Source organism: Bufo gargarizans, chromosome 2 (assembly GCF_014858855.1).
Source record: "Bufo gargarizans isolate SCDJY-AF-19 chromosome 2, ASM1485885v1, whole genome shotgun sequence".
NCBI classification, from domain to species: domain Eukaryota; kingdom Metazoa; phylum Chordata; class Amphibia; order Anura; family Bufonidae; genus Bufo; species Bufo gargarizans.
In genome coordinates this window covers 482,118,764-482,131,587 of record NC_058081.1, presented here as the reverse complement: position 1 = coordinate 482,131,587, position 12,824 = coordinate 482,118,764, and the positions used below count along the sequence as shown (strand labels likewise).

The window sequence follows — 12,824 nt, the reverse complement described above, 5'->3', positions numbered from 1 at the left end:
TGTTATGCAATGGCCAAGTCAATCACCTGACCTCAATCCGATTGAGCATGTATTTCACTTGCTGAAGACAAAACTGAAGGGAAAATTCCCCAAGAACAAGCAGAAACTGAAGACAGTTGAAGTAGAGGCCTGGCAGAGCATCAGCAGGGATGAAACCCAGCGTCTGGTGATGTCTATGCGTTCCAGACTTCAGGCTGTAATTGACTGAAAAGGATTTGCAACCAAGTATTAAAAAGTGAAAGTTTGATTTATGATTATTATTCTGTCCCATTACTTTTGGTCCCTTAACAAGTGGGAGGCACATATGCAAACTGTTGTAATTCCTACACAGTTCACCTGATTTGGACATAAATACCCTCAAATTAAAGCTGACAGTCTGCAGTTAAAGCACATCTTGTTTGTTTCATTTCAAATCCATTGTGGTGGTGTATAGAGCCAAAAATGTTAGAATTGTGTCGATGTCCCAATATTTATAGACCTGACTGTATATGTATGTGTACCATGTATATGGTGTATTTATGTGTATGTGTGTGTTTCATATATATGGTGTATGTATATGTAAACATGTGTCGTGACGCCACGTGTCCGCCGTTGAGTAGGGAACCTGTTGTTAAAAATATTAATCCCACCCCTGCATACAAAGCTTTGACCAGTGCGACATGCTAGTAGCATTACCAACTTAAGCAATGGTCAATGTGGTGTGGCAAAGGACTTTCATCTATGTTTGCACCTTTTAAAGACTGATCCTTTACTGTTGGCTGTAATGGCAAGAGGAGAATGTTATGGCCATGCTGTCCACCCCCTCACAGGACACAATGTTGATCCTGCTATTTGTTGACTCCTGGACTCTTGTCAAGATTACAATAGCTTTTTCCGCCCTGATTTCAACAGTGGGATATACAGTGGGATATGTGTAGTGTAACTAGTGTAGTTGACTGTAGTGTAGTGAACTGCCCCCCCCCCCATTGCATCATGTTATTACGCTATTCCATTGTCTACTATTTCATCTCAATGCGTGACTGAACTAAAGTGCCTTCAGCCTAATGTGACAAGTTCAACAATAATGATTAGTCAGGGTTGGGAAATGACCTAATGCAATTGTTTTAGAGTGACCCTTTAAGAAAAAAGATTCACATGCAAAGAAGTCATTATTCTTAAAAGGGTGTTCATATGACAGATGTCAATAGAATATGTTATGAATGTCTGAACGTAGGGGTCCAATGGATCCAGAGAATGGTGGTTCATGGTCCTTGGCTCCTAGCTGAGTAGCCGCAGTGATTCTATTGATTTACCCTAAAAATATTTTTCACACAGTACAATACAATCGTTTTCTATGACACAGGTGCAAAATATTGGGTGTGATACCTCTTTTTGCCTGCAGATGGCAGCAACTTGACTTTTGCCACTAACTACAAGCTGTAAGAAGTTGGAGCTGTAACATGGTAACAGTGCAAGTGGAGAATAGTGGAGGCCACAGCAGGGTTGCAACAGCAGTGGCAGAAGATTGAGAATAGCAGTGCAGCACATTGAGGTGAGTATTAAGTATTTTTTTATTATTAAACCAATGGTGCCTCTGGAAAACCCCTTTAAAATGTATCCTGCATTGTTAAATGGTTTGCTCCATGAATAAATATTAATTGACTCTATTAGGTCACACAAAACTTTCAAAATATAAAAATGACCCTGTTGAACAATGTGTATGGCGCCCCCTGCTGGTCACTTTTTCCATCAACCTAATGTGTCCAGTGCTGGTGGTCACACATGCTCAGTAGCTTAGCCGGACCCTCCAGGTCCTCTTGAACAGAGGTGGCACAGTTATTCCTGCTATTGTGCAGGTCAGCCATTACAAATCAGTACATAGAAGCAGCTTCTCACCGGCACCAGGAGGAGGACCTAGAAGGGAGTCAAAAGAACAGCAGGGGGCGCCATAATAAGTATGTAACAGCAACTTAGAAATGATTCTAATTAATATTAGTAAATAGTAAATTCATTTTTAATCATGGCTCACCCCCATTTAACCCCTTAGCAACCAGCCTATTTTTAGCCTTAGTCAACAACCATATGTTTTCATTTTTTTATAGTACCATTCAATTAAAAAAAAAAATCTCCATCGATGTAACTATATGTGGGCCTGTATTTCATGGGCCAAGTTCAATGGTCGACTGGCCATAGACCCTATAGGAACATTTTCAGGTGGGCCTATGCCCAGGGGCCACCCGAGCACTCCTCGTGGCTGGGTACATAATGATCTGATGCTCTCATCATTAATAATACTGGTGGCCGCAGGTACTTTCCTAAACTCAACTGTGTCATGGTCCTCAGGATGGTGATACAGCTAAATACTGTGGTGAGGGCGGCAGTATTTGTGCTGCACTGTAGTATTTGGTTCTGCTGAACCAAGATTTGGTGCAGCACTGTGATATTTGGTTCTGCTGGGGTGGTATTTTGTGCTACACTATGGTACTGAAGGTCCCACCCACTTGTGTTGTCCCCGCCTACTTGTATTGCCCCCGCCTATTGAGTTACCCCATCTTCTGTCAATTTGAACCTGCCTACAACATGTTTTAGTTTTTTTTCCAGGGCCACGTTAAGTTTCCAGTCCACCCCTGGACATGTAATTTTAATGGCACCATTCTAGGGTACCCACTCATGGATTAACTTTTATTAACTCCTTCTGGAAGGGAATGGGAAAAAACAGCAATTCCTCAATTGCCTTTTAACGTTTTAAATTTTGTGATGTTCAATTTGTGACATAAATAAAATGACAACTATATTCTCTGGGTAGGTATGTTTGCAGTGATAACAAATTCATACAGATTTTTGTTTAAGTTTTACTATTTTTGCATATAGTTTTCTTTGTGAGGGCTTGATTTTTGAGGGCTGACTTCATATTCTGTTTTCTCCCCAAAAAAAAGGGATTTACTCGTCATTGCAGTGCCACTCCATCTATTCTACAGCTCCCACTGATATTCTGCTGTTTGTCTGGCGATAAAAACACAGCAATTTCACCATCAGAATTAATGATGTAATGATTGTATCATTCAGGTCGTTAAAGATGAATCAATATTAGGTGGAGAGGTTTTTATGTTTACAGTTTTTTCACTTTGACATGCAATCCTTTGATGGCTTATTAGTACTGTGTATAAAGCTGTCAGTGGAAAACTGGCAGGCAGTCTCTTAGGGATATACAGAAGGCCTTTATTAGATCTTCTGGCTGCTATATAAAGCCACTGACATCCGGCGTTTGCATTCGTGGGAGTGACGATGAGTGACAGAGGGAATCCCCTCCCTCTGAAACCACTTAAATGCTGTAGTCACTATTGAATGTGGCATTTAAAGAGTTAAATGACCCGGATCTGTTGTCGTGGTGATCCGGCACAGGAGACTCGTGTCTTCCTGGCACACTAAGGCTGGGTTCAGACCTGAGCGTTTTACAGCGCGTTCCTACGCGCTGTGAAACGCTCAACAGGCAAGAACCAATGATTCCCTATGGGAATGGTTCTCACCTGGGCGTTTTACAGCGCGTACGATCGCGCTGTAAAACGCCCGACGCCCCAAGAAGTACATGAGCTTCTTTGGGGCATCTTGTCGCGCGTTCCCGTACATAGACTTCCGGGAACGCGCGACAATTGGCATTCGCTTGTCTCTGTATGCGTGATTGCAAACGCCGGTACAATCGTGCATACAGAGCGCTCCATCGCGAACGCTCAGGTCTGAACCCAGCGTAAGACTGGCCTAAGCCCCCTTCGTGACCATTAAAAAGGCGTATCGATGACCACTACAGGGTTTCTAGCTTCCCAGCACTCTGGCTAACACTTTAGATACATCTAATATTCTTTTTGCAGGTACATAAATAACACTGACTACTGTGCAGATGAAGCAGAGCTCAGTTGCATCTGAGATGCAAGATGCAGTTTGCAACCATAGTCTTGTGGCCAAAGCAGAGAAGTTTGCTTCTGCACCCCCTGTTACCCAACACCCAGAACAACTGTCCTGCCCCTACCCCAACTACCGATACTTTTTTGAGCAGGCATTCCTACTCAGTACCCTCAGCGCTCAGATGCACAAAACAAATTATAAGACACCTGAATAAAAAAAATCCCGCTGTAGTAATCACTACTAGAGATGAGTGAAGTTATGAAAAATTCGATTTGTGACGATTTACTTTGTCAGAAAGTGCATTTCTTTGTATATAGTGGGTACAATGATGGAGAAGTGCGATCGCGCCGCCCCCATCACTAAACTACTCAGATTACACATTCACCGCTAATCGCAACATCTGAGGCTACCATTTAGGCCTTTTGCACACGACCGTATGGCTTTTTCAGTATTTTGACGTCCGCAAAAAATACGGATGATGTCCGTGTGCATTCCGTTTTTTGCGTAACAGAATCAGGCTCCTGATAGACCAGTACTATCCTTGTCCATTATGCAGACAATAATAGGACATGCTTTATCTTTGAACGGAATGGAAAAAACGGAAATATGGAAACGGAAGGCATATGGAGTACCTTCCGTTTGTTTTGCGGATCCATTGAAACAAATGGTTCTGTATACGGTCCGTATACGGAAATCAAAAACGGAACGGAAACAGAAGAAAAAAACGTTCGTGTGTAAGAGGCCTTAGGCCTCCTGCACACAAATGTTTATTTTTTTCCGTTTACGGGCCGTTTTTTGCGTTCCGTATACAGTCCGTATACGTAACCATTAATTTCAATGGTTCCGCAAAAAAAAACTGAATGTACTCCATATGCATTTCGTTTCCGTCTTTCCGTTCCGTTGAAAGATAGAACATGTCCTATTATTGCCCGCAATTCACGTTCCGTGGCTCCATTCAAGTCAATGGGTCCGCAAAAAAAAAAGGAGCACATACGGAATGTGCTCTGTATGTCTTCCGTATCTGTTCCGTTTTTGCGGAACCATCTATTGAAAATGCTATGCCCAGCATAATTTCTTCTGTGTAATTACTGTATACTGTATATGCCATACGGAATAACGGAACGGGAAAACGGAACGGGAAAACGGAACGGAAACAAAAAACGGAACAACGAATCCGTTATAAACGGACTGCAAAATACTGAAAAAGCCATATGGTCGTGTGCCTTAGGCCTTTCAGGGATCAGAGTAAAAAATAAAAATAAAAAAAATACTTTACACATTGCGAAAACTTGCAAATCATACATCATACGTCACCTCGCGCAGTATTTTACGTGGTATCTTCAAGATGGCCGATGGACGAGGTGAATATGTATTTTTTGTTTTGTTTTTACAACATTTCAGGGAAAATTGATTTGTTTCCACAAAGCACAAGGAAATTCGGCCTTGCGGCAAATTGAATTTTTCCTGAAATTTGGATTTAACTTCGATTCGCTCAAAACTAATTACTATAATGCTCATACTACTTAGAAGGGTTGTCCAGTCCTTTTATATTGATGGCCTTCAATATCAGATTGACCCCCCCCCCCCCCCCCCCCCTGCTGATCAACTGTCCTGCCGGGATTACATAGCTATATCTCTTTAGTAGTGTGTGGAGCTGGTTACTGTAGCACTGCTCCTCCTGAAGTGAAAGGGAGCAGCGTTGCAGTAATCAGATCCGTCCCCTACAAAACAGATGGAGCTGTGTAGTTCCCTGTGCCTATTTCCAGTGCCGGTGCTTCTCCGAAACAGCTGATCAGAAATAGATGGCCTATGCTGAAGACAGGCCATCAATATAAAAGTAACTTTATATAAGTATATATTACAGTATAGGTAGGTTCAGATATGAAGATACCCAGGGGCGGACTGGAAAGTTAAAGTGGCCCTGGAAAAAAACCTAAAAGTGTCCCCATGTTGTAGACAGGTCCTCATTGACGGAAGGCAGGGCAACACAAGTAGGTAGGGACAACAGAAGTGTGGGGGCAGAGGGGCAGCAATACTGTGGTGCAGTACAAAATACCGCCCCAGCAGAACCAAATACCACAGTGCAGCACAAAACACTGCTACCCCTGTTGAAATATTCAACTTTATTATCGCTTGAGAAGGTGATACAGTTAAATTCAGGAGGACACCTACAGCCATTGGCCAAGTGCATAAGTACCTGATGGTCCTAGCATTAATTTATGCTGAGAGTATCAGATACTCAGCTGGCGGGAGAGAGGAGGGCTCAGGCAGCCTCGCGTGCATCGGCCCACCAAGAAATTTCGGTATTTTATAAAAAAAAATTTTCATTGTCACTTTTTATTATGTCCTGGGTCTGTGTATAGAATGAGCATAGGCACCTCCTAAGGTATACACATTGTCCACATTTGCCCCTTTATTTGATTACTTGTAATTTGTTTGAGGACTATTATGATGAGGACAGGATTTGTCACAGGATAGGTGACAAATGTTCGATTTCTGACGGTCCCACTGCTGGAACCCCTAGAAAGGAGGATCCCCAGTCCCACATTTCTCCTTATCCGCACAAGCAGCAATCAAACATTTATGAAGTGGATCCTACGAATGAATGATAAATGTATTTGGCCGTTGTGCCGTTTTCCGTTTTTTTTCGCGGACCCATTGACTTTCAATGGGTCCGTGGAAAAATCGGAAAATGCACCGTTTGGCAGCCGCATCCCTGATCCGTGTTTCCTGGCCGTGAAAAAAATATGACTTGTCCTATTTTTTACACGGCCAACGGTTCACGGACCCATTCAAGTCAATGGGTCCGTGAAAAAACACGGATGCACACAAGATTGTCATCCGCGTCCGTGATCCGTGTCTGTGATCCGTGTCCGTTTTTTCCTATCATTTCAATGGCAAACTTGACTTAGATTTTTTTTTTCATTTTTCATGTCCGTGGATCCTCCAAAAATCAAGGAAGACCCACGGACGAAAAAACGGTCACGGATCACGGACCTACGGACCCCGTTTTTGCGGACCTTAAAAAAAAAACGGTCGTGTGCATGAGGCCTAAGAGAAAGAATAAGCTAATGCTTTCTGGTCTTGTAATAGATTTTGGCAAATGTGGCTAAGGCGTTTTTCTGTCCGCGATGTGGTCCGGAGCAAGACGGATCCGTCCTGACACAAGGTAAGTCAATGGGGATGGATCCATTTTCTCGGACACAGTAGAAAATTGATCCGTCCCCCATTGACTTTCAATAGAGTTTATGACGGATCCGTCTTGGCCAAGTTAAAGATAATACAACCGGATCCGATCATAACGGATGCAGACGGTTGTATTATTAGAACGGAAGCATTTTTGCTGATCCATGACGGATCCGCAAACAATTCTGGTATTAAAGTAGCCTAAACTGTTTCTTCCTGAATACTTCTAATATTGCAGATTTTCCAGCTCTATTTTTGTACTTTCCAACCTCAGAGAAGTGAGAAATCACATGTGTGTGACTATCAAGTCTTTGGTGTTCTTTTAGGGATAAACAACTTTGCTGCCATCACAGTAATGGAGACAATAGTAAGATTTATATCTTTTGCAATGTCTCACTGTACACTTGCTAGCGATATTGCATGTCATGGTTGAATATCTTCTGTATTATTTCATATTGTATATTAGTGTAATTTGCTTCTTTCATACTTTGCGCTTTCCATTGTGAAGAAGCAGTTGTGATTGCTCAATAAAAGCAGTCAAGGATTGGAATAAAGGTATTTTTGGGTCATTTTAATATTGATGGTCTATCCTCAGTAGAGGGGATCAATATCTGATTGCTGGGGGTCCAACATCATGTCCCTCCACCGATTAGCTGTTCGAGAATACCTCTGGTGCTAGAACTGCACAGATCCATCCATTGTGTAGTGGACAGAGCTGGTTACTGCAGTGCTGCTACCACTGAAGTGAAGAGGAGCAGCACTGCAGTTACCACCTCTATCCACGAGAGCAGCACTGCAGTTACCACCTTTATCCATTAGAGCAGCACTGCAGTTACCACCTTTATCCACTAGAGCAGCACTGCAGTTACCACCTCTATCCACTAGAGCAGCACTGCAGTTACCACCTCTATCCACTAGAGCAGCACTGCAGTTACAACCTCTATCCACGAGAGCAGCACTGCAGTTACCACCTCTATCCACGAGAGCAGCACTGCAGTTACCACCTTTATCCACTAGAGCAGCACTGCAGTTACCACCTCTATCCACTAGAGCAGCACTGCAGTTACCACCTCTATGCACTAGAGCAGCACTGCAGTTACCATCTCTATCCACTAGAGCAGCACTACAGTTACCACCTCTATCCACTAGAGCAGCACTGCAGTTACCACCTCTATCCACTAGAGCAGCACTGCAGTTACCCCCTCGATCCACTAGAGCAGCAGTGCAGTTAGCACCTCCATCCACTAGAGCAGCACTGCAGTTACCACCTCTATGCCACTAGAGCAGCACTGCAGTTACCACCTCTATGCACTAGAGCAGCACTGCAGTTACCACCTCTATCCACTAGAGCAGCACTGCAGTTACCACCTCTATCCACTAGAGCAGCACTGCAGTTACCACCTCTATCCACTAGAGCAGCACTGCAGTTACCACCTCCATCCACTGGAGCAGCACTGCAGTTACCACCTCTATCCACTAGAGAAGCACTGCAGTTACCACCTCTCTCCACTACACAATGGATGGAGCTGTGCAGTTCTGGTGGCAACTTCTGGCGCCTGAGCTATGGCAGAACAGCAGATCACCAATCAGATATCCATAGCCGATATTAACGATAGCCCATTAATATTAAAGTCCTGGAAAAACCCTTTCAGGTCAGTCGAGGTGCCTGGGCAAAAAATTGGAAGGGGGCCCTGTGTTTCATCTTGGTCTTTGACCCCACATGACACCCTATTTCAGCCACGTGTAAGCAATCATTGCACTTTATGGCAACGAACGGTCCTCATACAGTCTTGGCAGGACATCCCGTTTTTAAATGAGAGATATGCCTCCAACAAAGCATGCCTACATAAGGGTATGTTCACACGATGGATTTTGAAAATCTGCCTACAAAATATGATGCATTTTTTTTCAGGCATCTTTCATATGGTTTTTGATGCATTGGTGTTTACATCAATACAAAACTGCATTTTTAGCTTATGTTATGTTACGCGCTGATCTGTGCTGAAAAAACATGCAGAAAATGCGTAAAAACCCATGGACATGTACAGAGCTGTTTTTTAATGCCTCCCATTCATTTCAATGGGAGATTCCGTGTGGATTCTGCCCCAACATAAGGCATGTTTCATGTTTCTTTTTTTCACGTGTTAAAAAAAGGAAGTGTAGCTTCCCATTGAAATAAATGGTAAGGAGTTTTGAGACATTTTTTGGAGCTGATTTTGAGGTGGAAAAGCTAAAAAATCGGGCTGGTGGCCGAAGATGGCAGTCAGAACCCAACGCTGCGCTATGGATTTCAAGGTTGTGTTGTTAAAGAGGTTGTCCGCTTTTTACTATTGATGGCCTATCCTCAGGATGCTCATGTGCTGATGGTAGGCATGCCATAGAAGTGAATGGGAACGCCAAACTTGTAATTACACTGCAGGTAAACAAAGAAGAGAAGGCAGCGCTCGTACAAGCGCTGCCTTCTCTTCAAAAAGATCGCCGGGGGTGCCGGGTGTCAGAACCACGCCGATTTGATATTTATGACCTATCCAGAGGATAGATCATCTACAGTAAAAAATGGACAACCCCTTTTAAATACTTTTGTAGAAAAAGAAATTTTTGTGTCAGTGAAATAAAATACCTCTGATCCAAAACAATTAGTACACTATAAATAGAGAAGTTTTATGGTCAGATCCTACATTGTAATGGATAATGATGCTTCTATTGCTGGATTCCTCACTGTAATAGACCATCCAACACACTTGGTTTTCTGTGGGATTTGCTCACCGGGAAATCAGTGATAAATTCTGATATACTGAAAAAACAAGTGAACAAGTGTCCACTCCAAACCATGGACCTCAAAAGACTGAGAAGACCATGTCAAAACTGCCTCCACTTATACACTCCAATCTCTTCCAATCCCCAATATTGCGGTAATCTAATGTGTTTGATTAATACATAGTCTTTCTTTCTTCTATGTAAACATTGTCAAAGGCCCCTTTTTGCGATGCGTTCCTACATGACGCAAACATGAATATGGTTGTCAATACCAGGAATTGCTTAAAGGGGTTTTCTCATAAACAGTATTCATCAGCGGTCCTCAGGATACGTGATAAATGTGATTGTTGGGGTCCAAATATATAGAACTCCGCAGCACTCACCAGTTAAATAGAAAAATATGGTTACTTCATTTAGACCAGGAGCATAACAACAGAGACGTTTCAACCACCTCTGGTCTTTCTCAAGCAGTCTGCTTGAGAAAGACCAGAGGTGGTCGAAACGTCGCTGTTGTTATGCTGCCGGTGTAAATAAACGAACCTGATTTTTAAATTTAACTGGTGAGTGCTGCGGATTTCTATATATTTGCTGCATGACGGGACCCCCAGCCAGGATCTCTACCCGCGAGCACCATTATTACTGCCCTTATCATTGACATGTCTTTCCAAGATTGAGATCTGTAGTGCTGCTTACCCTGCATTTATTTATTGTTGGGGTCCAGTCACGAGAACAGAGGTCCCTGAGTCCCTTGTGTGAATGGAGCAAGCAGTACATGAGTGACCATCGCTCCATTCTCTTCTATAGGACTGACGGACACAGTCAAGCACTATTCTTTAGACATGAACAATGAAATTGTCACACCACCACTCTCTAGCAGTGGGGGTCCCAGCAGTTGGACCCCCAGTGTTCATTCTGTTATCACTTTATCCTGTGCAAAGAAGGAACGGCACTCACTTTCTTGATGATATGAAGAAACTTTTATTCAAAGCATAATAGCATCATCAGTGACTAGTTTTGTCTTAAGCCTGAGCCGAAGCTAGTCACTGATGATGCTATTATGATTTGAATAAAAGTTTCTTAATGTCGTCAAGAAAATGAGTGCCGGTCTTTCTTCGCTAAATACTAGTCGGACGCCTTCTCTGGACGCGCGCACCACATGCAAACCACAGTGCTGACCCATCTTCTCTGATACTTATCCTGTACATAGGTGATAAATGTTGTTTTTGGAAAAACCTCCTTAACTTCCAAACTGTGTAAAGGTGATCTGTTGGCTCTCTGACATGTCCATTTTACTAAACACTTGCATTACTCATAAAATAATTCCAGAGCATATTTTCTTAGAACTCTGCATTGTGCTGTTCCTCTGTTATTCCTCTGTTATACATGAATAAATTGACAATTGGATGTTTATGTTCCACTTATTGATTGGTTATGGTGCCCTGCACAGTCTAACACTATCAAAACTGATAGGACGGCATTGTTTCATATGTAAGTAGAATACACCAAAATGTATGCAAGTGGCAGGGCTACTCCGATGTCTTTGAATTATTTATAGTCTAAATTATTGTGCTTGATTTAAACGCCATCTTTCAGCAGATTTGTATCTATTAAACTATCTGACCTGTTACATGTGCGCTTGGCAGCTGAAAGCATCTGTGTTGGTCCCATGTTCATATGTGCCCACGTTGCTGAGAAGAATTAAGTTTTAATATATGCAAATGAGCCTCTAGGAGCAACGGGGGCATTGCCATTAAACCTAAAGGCTCTGCTCTTTCTACAACTGCCAAATCCCCTCCACTTGCATTGACAGGGCCTGGCAGTGTAAACGTCATCATGCCTGGTCCTGTCAATGAAAATGCAGAGGGCGCGTGAGAGATCAGCGCCTCTAGGTGTAATGGCAACACCCCCATTGCTCCTAGAAGCTTATTTACATATATTAAAACTTAATTTTTCTCAGCAATGTGGGTCAGCCAGTTTCATAGGTACAAATCTGCTAACAGATGCCCTTTAAGTATCTCCTTGCCTCCCCAGGTCACCTTCGCAGAGGCCCAAAAAGTTAACTGAAGAGTTGCGTGACTAGGTCAACGCACTGCAATAGACCTTACCTTAGGGATGTGTGACCTGTGTGGTCACACATGGAAATTTAGCAGCCCCGGATGGCCTGGCACTTCAGTATTATGTATAGATTGTTTTGTATTACACTGTTATTAGATTACTTTATCTGTGGCGCTCTTATTTAGTGTCACTGTATATTGTTATTTGAGCACTATATGATGGTATTTACTTAAAGGGATTGTACAACCTGTTTGTATTGATGACCTATCCTCCCTTGAAGCCAACACTGCAAGGAAGATGATGCCTAATGTAATGAAGAAGAAGTAGTAGTGATCAGCAGGTGCGCCGGGTGATCAGACCCCCGCAGATCAGATATTGATGACCTATCCTGAGGATAGGTCATTAATATAATGTACAAGCCCTTTAACTATTGTGTGGCACTAATTCTTATGCACTGTAAAGTATATAGTGGTGAATATTATGTAAAAAAGAATTTCACTAGTAACCACCAGTGTGAGGACCCTGATTACAATATCTTAGCATTCTGGGCCCTTGTAAAAGTTTTAAGGATAAATTGAAAATATCATCCATATTGTTAAATTTAGGGCAAGAGGTAACCACTAACTGTGTGATGACCCTGTTAAACACCTTGCCTGCCTCAGTTTCTTGGGCTCTTGTGTGCTTGTGTCATCATGGAAAGTATAATTTGAAAAGTATTTCTAAGATATGATTGTGTGTTATATGTAACATTTTTGAAAAAGAACACAATGATGCAAAAAAAGGAGGCAGAAGCATACATACACACAAAGAAAGGTCTCAATCATACAGAAGTATTCTCTTTAACATACTCATAGCAAAAAGTGCATATATGATCAAATAATAGGAAGCAAGAACTCAGACAGACAGAAATTGTCCAGAAATGGCACAGAGGATATGAAAGATGAAGA

General features: G+C 42.4%; 1 protein-coding gene across 3 annotated transcripts in view; it reads right to left on the bottom strand.

Moving 5' to 3' along the window:
* The window catches only part of SYNPO (synaptopodin), a 124,885-nt gene that overhangs the window by 8,231 nt on the left and 103,830 nt on the right, over positions 1–12,824 (bottom strand). The gene's annotated exons all lie outside the window — the stretch shown is intronic.